The sequence below is a fragment of the Pteropus medius genome, unplaced genomic scaffold, assembly GCF_902729225.1.
Source record: "Pteropus medius unplaced genomic scaffold, Ma_sr-lr_union100, whole genome shotgun sequence".
NCBI classification, from domain to species: Eukaryota; Metazoa; Chordata; class Mammalia; order Chiroptera; family Pteropodidae; genus Pteropus; species Pteropus medius.
Window position 1 is genome coordinate 27,029,134 of NW_024350319.1, and position 13,469 is coordinate 27,042,602.

The 13,469-nt window shown below is 36.6% G+C and overlaps 1 protein-coding gene and 1 pseudogene across 1 annotated transcript in view; both read left to right on the top strand.

The window, feature by feature from the left end:
• SYT1 (synaptotagmin 1) overlaps positions 1 to 13,469 on the top strand; it is a 479,939-nt gene that overhangs the window by 457,079 nt on the left and 9,391 nt on the right. The gene's annotated exons all lie outside the window — the stretch shown is intronic.
• LOC120583432 (uncharacterized) lies at positions 9,026 to 9,144 on the top strand (annotated as a pseudogene).

Here is a 13,469-nt window from a genome sequence, read left to right on the forward strand (position 1 = left end):
TACCCTGTGCCAGGCTCCTTGCCAAGCACGGAGAGACAGGATTGAATAGGACACAGGCTGAAAGATAAATATCTGGCACATAATAGACACTCAGAAGATGAGTGACTGAGTGAATGGATGGATGGATAGACGGATGGACAGACGGATGGATGGATGAATAAATGAATGAATTCTGTACCACAAAGCTAAGAAACAAAGTCAAGAAAAATAGAATAACCACTTAAGTTATCTTAGAATAAAAGTCATCAGGGTTAAAGACATCAGCCTGTAGAATGTCTGTGATTCAAGAAAACAAAAATATGGGGAAAATAAGACCAGCCCTAGCATCTGTGCCTCTGGGTCATCGCTATGGCCAATTAGTATGTGGCTCTGGAATCTTGCAAAGAATTAAACCATTTTGTAGAAAACAAATTTTCTACATAAAGAATTTGACTAACTCTTTTTTTAAAAAATTAGTTTCAAGTATACAATACTTTGATTAGACATTTACATAGTTTTTAAAATGATCCCCCGAATTGCTCCTTCTCTCCACTGATTTTCCACCTAGCCACTACATTAATTCTAACTACATTCCCTATGCCATGCCCCCCATCCCCATGATCATCTATCAACTATTAATCTGTACTTCTTTAACCCTTCACCCTATCCGCTCAGCACCCCAACCCTTCTCCCTTTTGGCTGTCACCAAACTGTCCACTATATTTGTGAATCTGTTTTTGATTAGTCTGTTCTTTTTGTTCCTTATATTCTGCATATAAGTGAAATCATATGGTATTTATCTTTCTCTATCTGACTTATTTCACTCAGCATAATAACCTCTAGGTCCATCCATGTCATTGCAAATGGTAGGATTTCATTTTTTAAATGGCTGAGTAATATTCCATTGTATAGATGAATGATAACTTCTTTATCCAATTGTCTGTTGGTGGGCATTTAGTTTGCTTCCATATCTTAGCTATTGTAAATTGTGCTGCCATGAATATTGAGATGTGTAGATATTTACAAATTGTCGTTTTGGTTTTCTTTGGATAAACACCCAGAAGTGCAATTGCTGGGTCATAACAAATTTTTAACATTCCAACTCTCACTTCTTCTAGATTTAGAGATGAATTATCTTTGTGATGTCAGTGCCAAAGAAATCAGTGTATACAATAACATTATTGTGAGTTTTTATTGAGATCTGAAATATTGATATATAGCAATTAACTTTAATCACCAGTTTCATAAAAAACAGTGAAATCACCAGAGAATATTACTCCATGTCATTTTTCTATATGTAGTATAATATTGAAACCATAATTTATTTTTATTTTCTCTTTATAATAATGTAAAACCAGATTACTAAACTAGGAGTTGATCTTTCCTGCAAAGCTTCTTATTCTTTCGACACGCAGAGCACCTGCTGATTTCTAATGGAGTTTTACAGCTTTACTAAAGAGAACCATATTTGGCCATCGATGAATGAAAATGAAATATCTCTCTAGAAGGATAAGGGAAATCAACATTCAAATAAAGAAACTTAATAATTGAGCCAAGCAGAGTGTTCAATTTTGTTTAAAAAAAAGAAAAAAAGAAAGAAAAGAAATGAAAAAGAAGAAAAGAAAAACAGGACATACATTATTCATAGTGTAAAATCTCAACCCAAAGGTAGGAAGTTTGAGTTATCAACAATATAATGAGTCTTAAAGTCACTATCTCTTTTCCTAAAGTGGAAATGAAAGCTGCATCCATTCATCCTCTTATAGGTCCACAGGTTCAGCAATGTCACTTAAAGGCAGCAAAGGAGACAGCAAGGAGAAAGAAACCCTCTTAAAGACATTAAAATATTTTTCTCTTTCGAGCAGAAAAAGAAGCACTGAGACATTTCCAGCTAAGGGAACTTAGGGGCCATTCCCTTACTCCACAGGAGACATACCCAGACCCTTGACAAGCTCTAGGAACAACTCAAAATGAGGACACGGAGAGGAATTTCTCCACTTCACCTGGAAACATTTCCAATTCTCTCCCCCAGTTATCTGAAGACAGTCTCGGTCTACAAACTTTCTAATGATTAGACAGCAGATTGTTTAGAAGACACATGGACATTTTAAAGCAAGTATCTGAAAGGAATAGGGAATTAATGAGAGTAAAATTGATTCTGGCTAAACCAACCCAAGAACTTGCTGAGCCTTAGGTAACCTACTACAGAGCATTAACCCTGGTCAGCCATATTATGTGTTAAGAGCATCTCTCTTTTCACATTGTTTTCATTTTGTACTTAAGTTGAATTGCCTAGAAACTATATGTGGATAAGGAGTAGCATCCATTTGTCATATTATATGTGCTTAAAACTCCTAGCAATGTTACCAAGTAACAATGCTACAGTGTTATTTCATCAAGTAGAAATGTCTTATATTATAGGAAAGAAAGAAAGGAAGGAAGGAAGGAAGGAAGGAAGGAAGGAAGGAAGGAAGGAAGGAAGGAAGGAAGGAAGGAAGGAAGGAAGGAAGGAAAAGAAAAAAGAAATATCCTACTAGTGACCTTTCATCTGGCATAAATAAAAGGCTAAGCCCAAATCTCCAGAGGAAAAAAAGTCAAAATTTACCATTTGTAATATTGTTGCTTTACTGTTTTTGTTTTTGTTAATCAGCTCATACAAACAGTTTATACTTGGTAATTCCACCAAACTCTTTGTAGTCATCCAGAAAGAATCAAACATAATTACTACCCCTCCTACTCTCACGTTTGCCCTTCCCGAAGGATTTTCCAAAGTAGGGGGGAAGAGAGTTGAATTACAGACAAAGAATTTCACCTTAATAACTGAACAGAAAAAAATTTGGACTTTGTAAACATAATGTACTCCTTCTTCCACTAAGTGTGGAGTTCAGCCCTCACATGGCTCTTTTACCTGCCCAGAAGCATGCCACATGTGTGAAATCTTTCTTTGCTGTATCCCTGTTCTCCAGTTTTTTACATGCATTCTTACATTTTTAGTCAAGAGGCTGGCAGTCATGTATAGTCCATTTGGCGACATTAGAGATGATCATTGCAATTCGGTGACTTCCTCCATCACAACCTTAAATGCTTTCCATTTAATTTATAATAATAGCATTTTGTACTTATGTTTTTATCTCCTCAAAGCACTCCACCACTATTAATGAACTAAATCAGACTTTGCTATTTTATGATCTGTCTCATTAAAATTAGGTTGATTTTCTCTGTGGCAGTCACTTATGTAATGTTTACTTCTACCAAGCACTGCATTTAACTAATGTAAATTCATTTTTAAACTGTGCTCACATAGAAGATTTTCTCAGAATATATTTTTAATGTTGCATCCTTACCATCACATCACAGGGAGCATTTTAAATTATAAGGACACGTAAGCTCTGCAGTGTAGTCTTCTCTAAGTATTTGTAAATTACTTATTTAAAAAAATAACCTCAAGTAAATATGTTGTAACTGCCAGTGATGGAACTGGAAATTGTTTGCTCTGTGAACCCTATTACTATTTAATTATTTGTATACTGTTAGATGACTGGCTTGCTAATGAAATAGACTTGGTCCATAAGTACACAAGAAAAACCTACCACGTTTTGACTCTGCTGTCTCTGCTACTGCTAGACTACTTTATACAAGTGTTTGCTGGCTCATTCCTAAGAATTTGATTTCAAGTGGGAAAGAATGTCAAGTTTAAACAGATGGGATCCCAGAGACCCTAGGTTAAGAAACTCTATAAACATTGGTTGGTTGCCTCCCAACTGTTCCCCACTGTCTTAATAAGAGCCTTCTGATTCCATTTAAGGAACCACCATATTTTATTCTTAGCCTTGTGCTTAAAATAGAGTTCAACCTACCCCCAACTCCAAAGGTAGGACCTCCTAGCCCTCCTGATTGGTTTGGGAATGGATATGTGACCCAGGACTAAGCCAACCTAGCTTATCACATTCTCCTCACCAGTAAGATTAATATACAGTAGATGTTTCATCTATGTTAGCCCAATCAAACTAAACTTGGGCTTTTCCTGGGAATTCTGATACAGACTCTATTCCCTTTGGGTACTATAATGTGATGACATGAGACTTGTAGATGGTGTAGTCATTTACATCCTTAAGAGGAAAATTTAGGATGTCTTGGGTAGGCCATCACATGGAATTTTAGGAGGACTCTATAGTAAATAGAGCAGAGATATACGCAAACCTGGGACCTTGCTGATATAGTTGAACCTTTATCAGATAAGGAACGGTCTGAACTGCTGGAATAAAGAGACTCCAAAATACAATGGCTCAAAAAGATAGAATTTCTGTTTCAAATTCTTTATCACCCTGATGTCTATAAGTGGGTGGATGGGCAAGATTGGTAGGCAGTTTGGGGCTGTGAGGTCATCTAAGGACCAGGATCTTTTCCTGTCTTGTTCTGTCCTCCTAGAGTATTGTCTTCATGTTCAGGGTAAAGCTGGTTCACTGATCCCCCACCACATCCATGTTCCAGTTGCAAGAAGAAAGAAAGGAAAAGTGGAGGGCATGAAGCTTATTTTAAGACAGGGTTTCTCATTTTCAGCTTTTTTGACATTTGGTGCTTGATAATTCTTTACTGTTGAGGGCTATCCTATATGTTGTAGGGTGTTTAACAGAATCTCTGGCTTCTATCCACTCAATGCTCATATCACCAACCCCCTAAGTTATGACAATCAAAAATAGTTACAAACATTGCAAAATGTCTGGGGGGCTAAGTAGCCCCTGATGAGAATCACTGTTTTAAGAATAAGCTGTGGAGTTTACACACATCACTTCCATTCACTTCCAACAGCCACAGGTTAGTCAATCAGCCATACTGAGTCATAAGAGAGTCTGGGAGAAATATTTCCAGCTAATGCCCTGGTAAAACTTCAGGAATTCTATTGCTAAAAAAGAAGGAGAAAATTGGTTTTAGAGGACAATTAATGATCTTTTTCACACAGCCCTACTTCTGACTTTTCCTTCATAAAAGCCCATGCGTTACCTTTATAATTTATATCATTTTGGTTTGCAGTCACTTAGAATTCAGAACGCTAATTGATGCAAGTATTGTGAACATTATACGAAGAAAAAAACATGGAAAAAATAATACTTGAAGTTACTCAGAAACTGGGTAGTAGCTCAGGATTGAAGAAAACAGCCGAAATGAGGCCGTTTCTTGTTAAGAGAAATCTTTGGTTGAAATGGAAAGGCCAAGGTTACAAGGGCCCATGGTCATTGTGATAGTTAAGAAAGAAGACAGTATAATTATGCAAAATCGTCAAAATGAAAACTGCAGGCATCTTGCATTATTTGGCTTTGAACTGCTGCTTTCTAGTTCTCATAGTAAATACAAAAGGCCTTTAGTGGCTCCTTTATATCTCACAAAAAAAGGATCATTGCTTACAGCCAGCTGTTTTGCAATTATATTTCTATGAAGTTAGCATCATTTGACATCAGAACTGCCTAAGGGAAGAAGACAGTGACAATGTGCTAGAGTATTAGAGTATGAATAGAAGAAATCCCATGTTACAAGTGGAGAATCTTCCCAAAATTTACCTTGAAGCCAATAGGTCTGAATTCAAAACCTATTTTCCCATAGGAATATTGTTTTTTATATTATTAGATTACCACAGAAGCCCTCTAATACCAGAAAAGAAAGAGATATGTTCTTTGCAATAGTACAAAAGAAAATATTGCTGGACAGAGAAAGGTTTGTCTTTCAAAGAGAAAGTTTCTGACTGAGAAAATCGTCAGTAAAATCTTTAGGAAAGAGGTAATTTTTAAACCAAACTTAAGATGAAGAAAGAAAGAAATGGCATTTCAGGTTAAAGAACATGGCTTTTTAAATTCTCTGTGAGAAATAGTGACTATGGTCATGAGTAGATCATAACATTCATGAAAATGAAATGAATAAGTTAGGATGGGACTGTGAATACCATGGCAAAGTTTGAATTTTTTTAGTCGTTAAGCCACTAAAGCTTTTGAATGAGGGGAATGATGTGATCAAATATAGTATTAACAATTATATAAAGAATAGTTTGAGGGCACAGTCACAAGAGAGATTGGATTTCTCATCTTGAGTTGTGGCAACAAGTTAGAAAGAGGGAACCAACCAGAGACAGCATGAAGGTGAATTGGCAGAATGGCCATATGTTCATGGGAGAAGAAGAAATCAGAGATGGCCCCAAACTTTCTAACTTTTTGGTCAAGAGGCTGTAATCATGGCACAGGAACAGGCTTAAAGGGGTGGAGGGGTGGTGATAATAACTTCAGTAGGTTTCTTGTCTGAAGGATAAGAGAAGAGTTAAGATGGTTATGACCTTATAGTACAGCATATGGGCTGTACTTAAGTTTCTGCAAAGCTTGCCCATTGTATCTCAATTATATGAAGAAAAACCACTTATTAGATTTTATACTTAGTTCTAAAGTCTTCCTCCAAGTTTACACTATATTTTGGGGGGCGGTGTATCTCTACATGCCAGTGACACCAGCGTTGGTGAAGACATTGCATTCCAGTGCCAGATTCTGTGGCCAGAAACTTTGTTTAACAGAAGTAGCTGTTATTTTGGAAGCATAAGTTTGCATCGTAGGACATATGAGAAAAGTCATATAGAGAAAAAACCTATTAAATGTGTGTTAAAATAATATCGAAGGTTATTAAGCTCATAAATTTGTCTTTGAGAGTCTTGGGGCAGATGAAAAGAAAGAAGAAAATAAAGAAGGGTCAGCTCAAGCACAAAGAGAAAAAGAGGAAACAAGGGAACATTTAGTAGGAAGAGTGCTCTCTCAGTATGCTGGGGCATCTACAACAGAACACTACAGACTGAGTGACTTAAATAAGAGACATTTATTTCTCACAGTTCTGGAGGCTGTAAGTATGAGATCAGGATGCCAGCCTGGTCAGGTTCTTGGTGAGGGCTCTCTTCCTGATTTATAACTGTCTTCTCATGCTATGCTTACATGGTGGAGAGAAAGATATCTCTCTCATATCTCTTCTTATACGTCTCCACCCTCATGACCTATTTCCCAAAGACCCCACTTCTTAATACCATCACATTAGGGTTTAGGATTTCAATATAAATTTTGAGAGGACACCAACATCTAGCCCGTAACAAGTGGACAATGCCAGTGAAAGTGGTATCAATAATTCCCTGGAAGAGAGAGAACTTCTAGGGTTTTTCGAACTGCTATACCCAACCTCTGCATTCTCATCCCTTTCATAGACAAAGTCAAGTCAACCAAGCCTTCATACAGCATGATAAATGGTAGAGAAGAACAGTAATTGAAACAGCAGAAAAATAGGAGCATATATATGTCATTACCCTTCTTAATCCCTGACCAAAAGAAGGTGACAGATTCATTGAATCCAGGAAATATCAGATGCAGGTGAGTGGGATAGGATGCACGTGTAAGTGATAGCTCACTCTACCTAGAGCTAAATAAATATTAAACTAGATCGGCCTGCTAGGAATTGGTTATTGGAAGAAACGCTTGAGAAAGGAAATTCCTACCAATCTTGGAAGACTCATATAAGAGGTCTTCCACTCAAAATTAGTTCCTGAATAGGGACAAAATAAACAAAAATATTGACACCAGATCCACACCATGAAGGGGCTGCTCAGCTGGCAGAGCTGTAGAATCACCCCTCCACCTTGAGAGTCGCTCCTAAGCTGGAGCTGACTGAGTAATCACAAAACCAGTCAAACTATGTCTATATCCTGATCCCTGAAAATGGCCACTGTGCAAAGCGTTCATCTAGTCTTCATTCTGGGGCCCCGGGAGCCTCTTATCACATGGCACAGTCAGTGCTTCCAAGTTTCACTGTCTTGGTGGTGACATACAATAAATGACTCAGCAAACCATCTTACTATAGCTTTAATACAATGATTTCCTATTCCTCCCTTTTGATAGGAAGGAGTTAAAAAAAAAGAGAGGAGTTAGTTCTAAGGCTAGGTAGAAAACAGAAGGAAGGAATAAGACTATAAATTTTTCTCACAGTAGAAAGGAATTAACAGAAAATAAGGGAAGAAGTATAGATATTACCCCTCTCCAATAACTAATGGATAGTACTCTATCCCCAAGAACAACAACAAATTTCAAAGGTGAGGGCTTCCTTTTCTCTGTTTCTTCATTTTAAGCAACATAAGGAAAATGGATGCTTCATACATAATATGCCCAAATGTATTGACATTATCTGGCTTCAATATCTGGAAAGAAAGCTCAAAAAATCGTAGTTTTAACTCACTATTCTAGAGCCTCGGTAATAGGATTACACTCAGAACTCTCAAGTTTAACTTTTCCACTCTGCGTAATTTGATCTATTGACTTCAGGAGCAGGAGAAAACTACAAGATGTTGAATTAGTTTTTCTTCTCAGACCTCAAGACCATCTCATACATACGTGCAAACGTAATGAAAGAAGCTCTCCCTTTCTCTTTCATCTCATATGTGATTAAATTCTTAATTAAATTCTTCATTAATGAACCCGTTGTTTAGAGGGGATATGCTTCTTTTCAGAAGTAAATCTGGCACTTGGAGCAGCTTGACTTACTTCTGCAGGAAATGAAGAGTTTTTCCCATTTGCTGATGGTGAATGCCAATTCAGGAAAGTGAGTTGAAGGGATATCGGACGTGACTTAGATGTCAGCCCTTACACAAAACTATGATAATAGTTATTAGTAATACGTGCCAGGCAGGCACATTTTGAAGCACTTTCCACATAGTAACTCAATTTAATCTTTGTAACTCTATGAGCTAGGTAGGTATCATCATTCTCACCACTTTAACTTGAAGAAACTATGGCACAAAGAGGTTGAATAACTTGTCCAAGACCACAGAGCTAGTAGCAGAGCCAATATTCAAGTTAGTCTGGCTTCAGAGTCTATACCTGTAAATACTATACTGAATTGTTTTTCCGACACATCATAAAGAGCAACAGGTTCAGAGTCAGAAGACCATGGTTTGACTGCTTGGGGGCGGGGAGAGCAGCCTTTCTAAGCCCCAGTTTCCTCACTGGGATTGTTGTGAAGATTAAAAGAGATAATAATAGTCTACAGCCACGCCACCCTGAACAAGCCCAATCCCATCTGATCTAGGAAACTAAGCAGGGTCAGGCCTGGTTAGTACTTAGATGGGAGACCACCTAGGAAGACCAGGTGCTGTACGTGTAAAAAAAAAAAAGAGAGAGAGAGAGAGAGAGAGATAATAATACAAAATTTAAAATCATTTATAATCTTAAACTACTCTACAAATATAAAGGACCATTATTATCTTAAACCTTGTAATGGATCTTACTTTACAAATTATTCTCAGTTAGCATTTCATTCATTTTCACTAACTTACCATGACTCCTGAAACATCTGTACATAACTATTATCTTCTGATTGTATGCTCTAGTTAACATTTTTTAAATTAAAAAGATAAACTATTTGAAAGTTTATGCTTTGCAGAACAGAGTAATCATTTTTAGAAGACTGGAAAGAATATAAATTATTTCCAAAAGATCATTTTCTAGACCTATTTAGATTTAATTCTCATCCTCAAACCTTGCTAGATAAACAAAATAATCCTCTCTTCAACTTTGGTTGTTGTATTAGTTTTCTATTGCTGCCATAATAAACTACCTCACATTTAGTTTTAAAAACAGCAAATGGCAGGATTTCCTTATTGATTTTATGGCTGAATAATATTCATGTGTGTGTGTGTGTATCACATTTTAGTTATAAAAATAATGTTTATTATCTTGTAGTTCTGAAGGTATGAAGTCTGACATAGGTATCACTGACCTAAAATCAAGGTTTTAGCAAGGTTGCATTGCTTTCTGGAGACTCCAGTTGAGAATCTATTTCCTTGCTTTTCCAAATTCTAGAGACCACCTGCCTGTGGTTTGTATTTGGCACCCCCCCCCACCCCCCCCTCCATCTTCAAAGCCAGCAATGTGGCATATCTCTGGCCTTTCTTCCATTGTCACATCTCTTTCTAACCACAGCCAGGAAAGGTTTTCTGTTTTTAAGGACTCACATGATTAGGACAGGCCCTCGTTGATAAAACAGGATAATCTTCTCAAGATTCCTAACCTTAATCACATTTGCAAAGTCCCTTTTGCCATATAAGTTGACACATCTGCAGGTTCTGAGGATTAGAATGTGCACATCTTTTAGGGGAGTTATTGTTCATCCTGCCATAATCGTGAACATTAGAAACAAAAGCCTCAATTTTGTAAATTAAAAAGGCTTTTCAACATAGAAAAGTTTGAGGTCATTTCATTACAGTGTCCTGAAAAACCTCCAAGTCATAACAGCTATTATGACAGAAAGGAAGTAAAGTCCAGTTAAGCTGATTTCATATAAAAAGAAAACCTGACGAAAGGTTATTCAAGGGAAGCGGTGCTACATTGATAACGAAACCAAATGATAAACCTGAAAATCATCCAAAATGAGATGATGAATCTGCACTCATTGTACCTGCAGTTTATTATTGGGAATGAAAAACCTTCTTTCCAGTTTATCACTTTCCAGAAGTGAAAAGTTACAATCATACACTATTAGAAACTAGACAGACATCAGAAAAAGAGACCTTTCTTTTTACCAAAGTAAGAAAAACAAAAAGACCCTACTCGTTTTTTAAGATAAATTAAACAAATAAAAGAAGCAAAGGTCTCAAGTCTTACAGTTGTTTCGACAGCTGTAACAGGGATTATCTAAATGGTGTTGAAGAAGGGTCGTTGGCATTTCGATGATGAAGAGTCTCATGGGTGCTTCTTTTGGGAACAGAATGAAGCAATTCAGCCATAGAGATATGGAATCCCTGAGGACAGTAGCCCAGTTTTGTAGCTTGCATATTTCCCCATGCTATTTACATGTTTACAAAAACCTAATAGAAGTTTAGATGCCACTCATGGTATCCAGCAGTTGTACTCAGGAAAAGCAAAAGCAACCTTAATGATTCTTATTACAGTCTGTTTTACCATTTCCATAAAATTATGTCCTTTTAAGCAACAACCAGGACTTCTAAGCCACCAAGAAACTGAATTGACAAGAATTTGTTCTATAGAAGAGCCCCTAAAACAGAACAAATTTAATTACTTAGAGCCCTACTTTGTAGAAGAAGTGATCCTTGCTGTACAATGTATGTCCTAAAAACATGAGTGTGACTCAGGTGGGTAAATTTTCCATTTAGAAAACTCAACCATAGTTGAGATAGGAGCAAAGTCTAGATCTCAGAAGAAGTTACTAATGAGCTAATCAAGGGATTAGGGCCATCTCCAAAGGGACAAGAATTCAGAACAAGACTTCAGTATAATGAAAGGACAGACACTTCCAGAGGACACTTAGGTAACCAAGCCAATTAAGGAGTGTATAAAAATTGAGAAGACTGGATAAAATAGAGAAGCAATCAAATACTTCCGATCACTGGACCAAGAAGATACTCAAATATGCTCACCTCAGGTACTTAACATATCAGGTTTAAACAGTGAAGATTTATCCAGGCACAAAAGTTGATAAAGAATAAGACCTGTAACAACCTATGGAATGGGAGAAAAATATTTGTAAACCATATATCAGATAAGGAGTTAATATCCAAAATATATAAGGAACTCATACTTGTCAACAGAGAGAGAGAGAGAGAGAGAGAGAGAGAGAGAGAGAGAGAAGAAAAGACAAGAAAAGAAAGAAGAAAGAAAAGAAAGAAAGAAGAGAAAGAAAGAAAGAAAGAAAGAAAGAAGAAAAGAAAAGAAAAAGAAAAGAAAGAAGGAAGAAGGAAGGAAGGAAGGAAGGAAGGAAAGGAAAAGGAAGGAAGGAAGGAAGGAAGGAAGGAAGGAAGGAAGGAAAGGAGGAAAATAAAACAAATCCAATTAAAAAGAAGCAGAAGATCTGAATAGATCCTTTTCCAGGGAAGACATACAAATGGCCAAGAAGTATATGAAAAGACACTCAAAATCACTAAGCATGAGAGAACTGCTAATCAAAGCCATAATGAGATACCACTCACACCTGTTAGAATGCTATTATCAAAAAGACAAGAAAGAACAAGTGCTTGCAAGAACATGGAGAAAAGAGAACTCTCGTGCACTGTTGGTGGGAATATAAATTGTTTCAGCCACTATGGAAAACAGTATGAAGGTTCCTCAAAAGTTAAAAATAGAACTACCATTTCATCCAGCAATTCTACTTCTGGGTATATATTCAAAGAAATAAAATTACTATCTCAAAGAGATATGTGCATCCCCATGTTCACTGCAGTATTATTCACAATAGCCAAGATAGGGAGACAATCCAAGTATCCATCAGTGAGTAAATGGATAAGGAAAAGATATATATATATATATATATATATATATATATATATATATATATATAGTATATGTAATATACTATATAATAAAATTCTATATAATAGTGTATATATATACACACAGAGAGAATAGAATATTATTCAGCTATAAAAAATAAGGAGATCCTACCATTTGCAACAATATGAATGGACCCTGAAGGCTTTATGCTAAGTAAAATAAGTTAGACAGAGAAAGACAAATACTGTATTATCTATTTCACTTATATATGGAATCTATTAAAAAAATTCAAACTCATAAAAATAGAATGGTGGTTGTCAGGAACTGGGGTCATGAGGGAAATGAGATATTGGTCAAAATGTATAAACTTGCAGTTATAAGATGAATAATAAGATCTGGAGATATAACGTATAGCATGGTGACTACAGTTGGCAATGTATATTTTGTACTTGAAAGCTGCAAAGAGAGTAGACCTCAAATGGTCTCACCACAAAAAAAATTGTAATTACATGAATGAATAGATGTGTTAACTAACCTTATTGTGATAATCACTTAACAATACATATGTATATCAAATCATCACATTATACACTTTTAACTTACAAAATGTTATATCTGTTATATCTCAATAAAGCTGAGTGAAAAAAAAAAATAAGATCTCTGAGCTACCGTCAGCCTTGGTCATGATTAAGATGGGAATTTTGCCTGCAAACTAAGTTTCCTTGGTACCTGTATCAGAATGAATCTGCAAAGGCAAAAACTGACACTGCCTATTCATAACAGGTCCAAACCTGCTCCTTTTCCAGGCCTCTGTCTTCTCTTTTAAGTATTGTGAAACAACCGAATACCTCTGAATCATTGTCAGAATTGGCAGATTTTGCTTATAAAAGTCACAGATCAGCAGTTACCTCACTGACCTTACCAGCTGCCTCTCTCCCCTTGTCTTTTTTCATTCCACAGACACGTGGAAGCACGTGCACCTTAGGGCCTTCACGTGTCCTGCTCTTTCTGGCCGGTACAAGCTTCCACCACGTCTTCAGATCACTGGCTCCTTCCTGTCATTCAGTTCTTACCTCAAACCTGGCCTCCTCAGTGAGGACTTTGCTGGTCACCCTTTCCAAATTACCGTGTTCTCCCCAAAGCATTGATCACATCACGTCAGAGCTCATATCAAAATCTGAAACTATCTTGGGTTTTTAA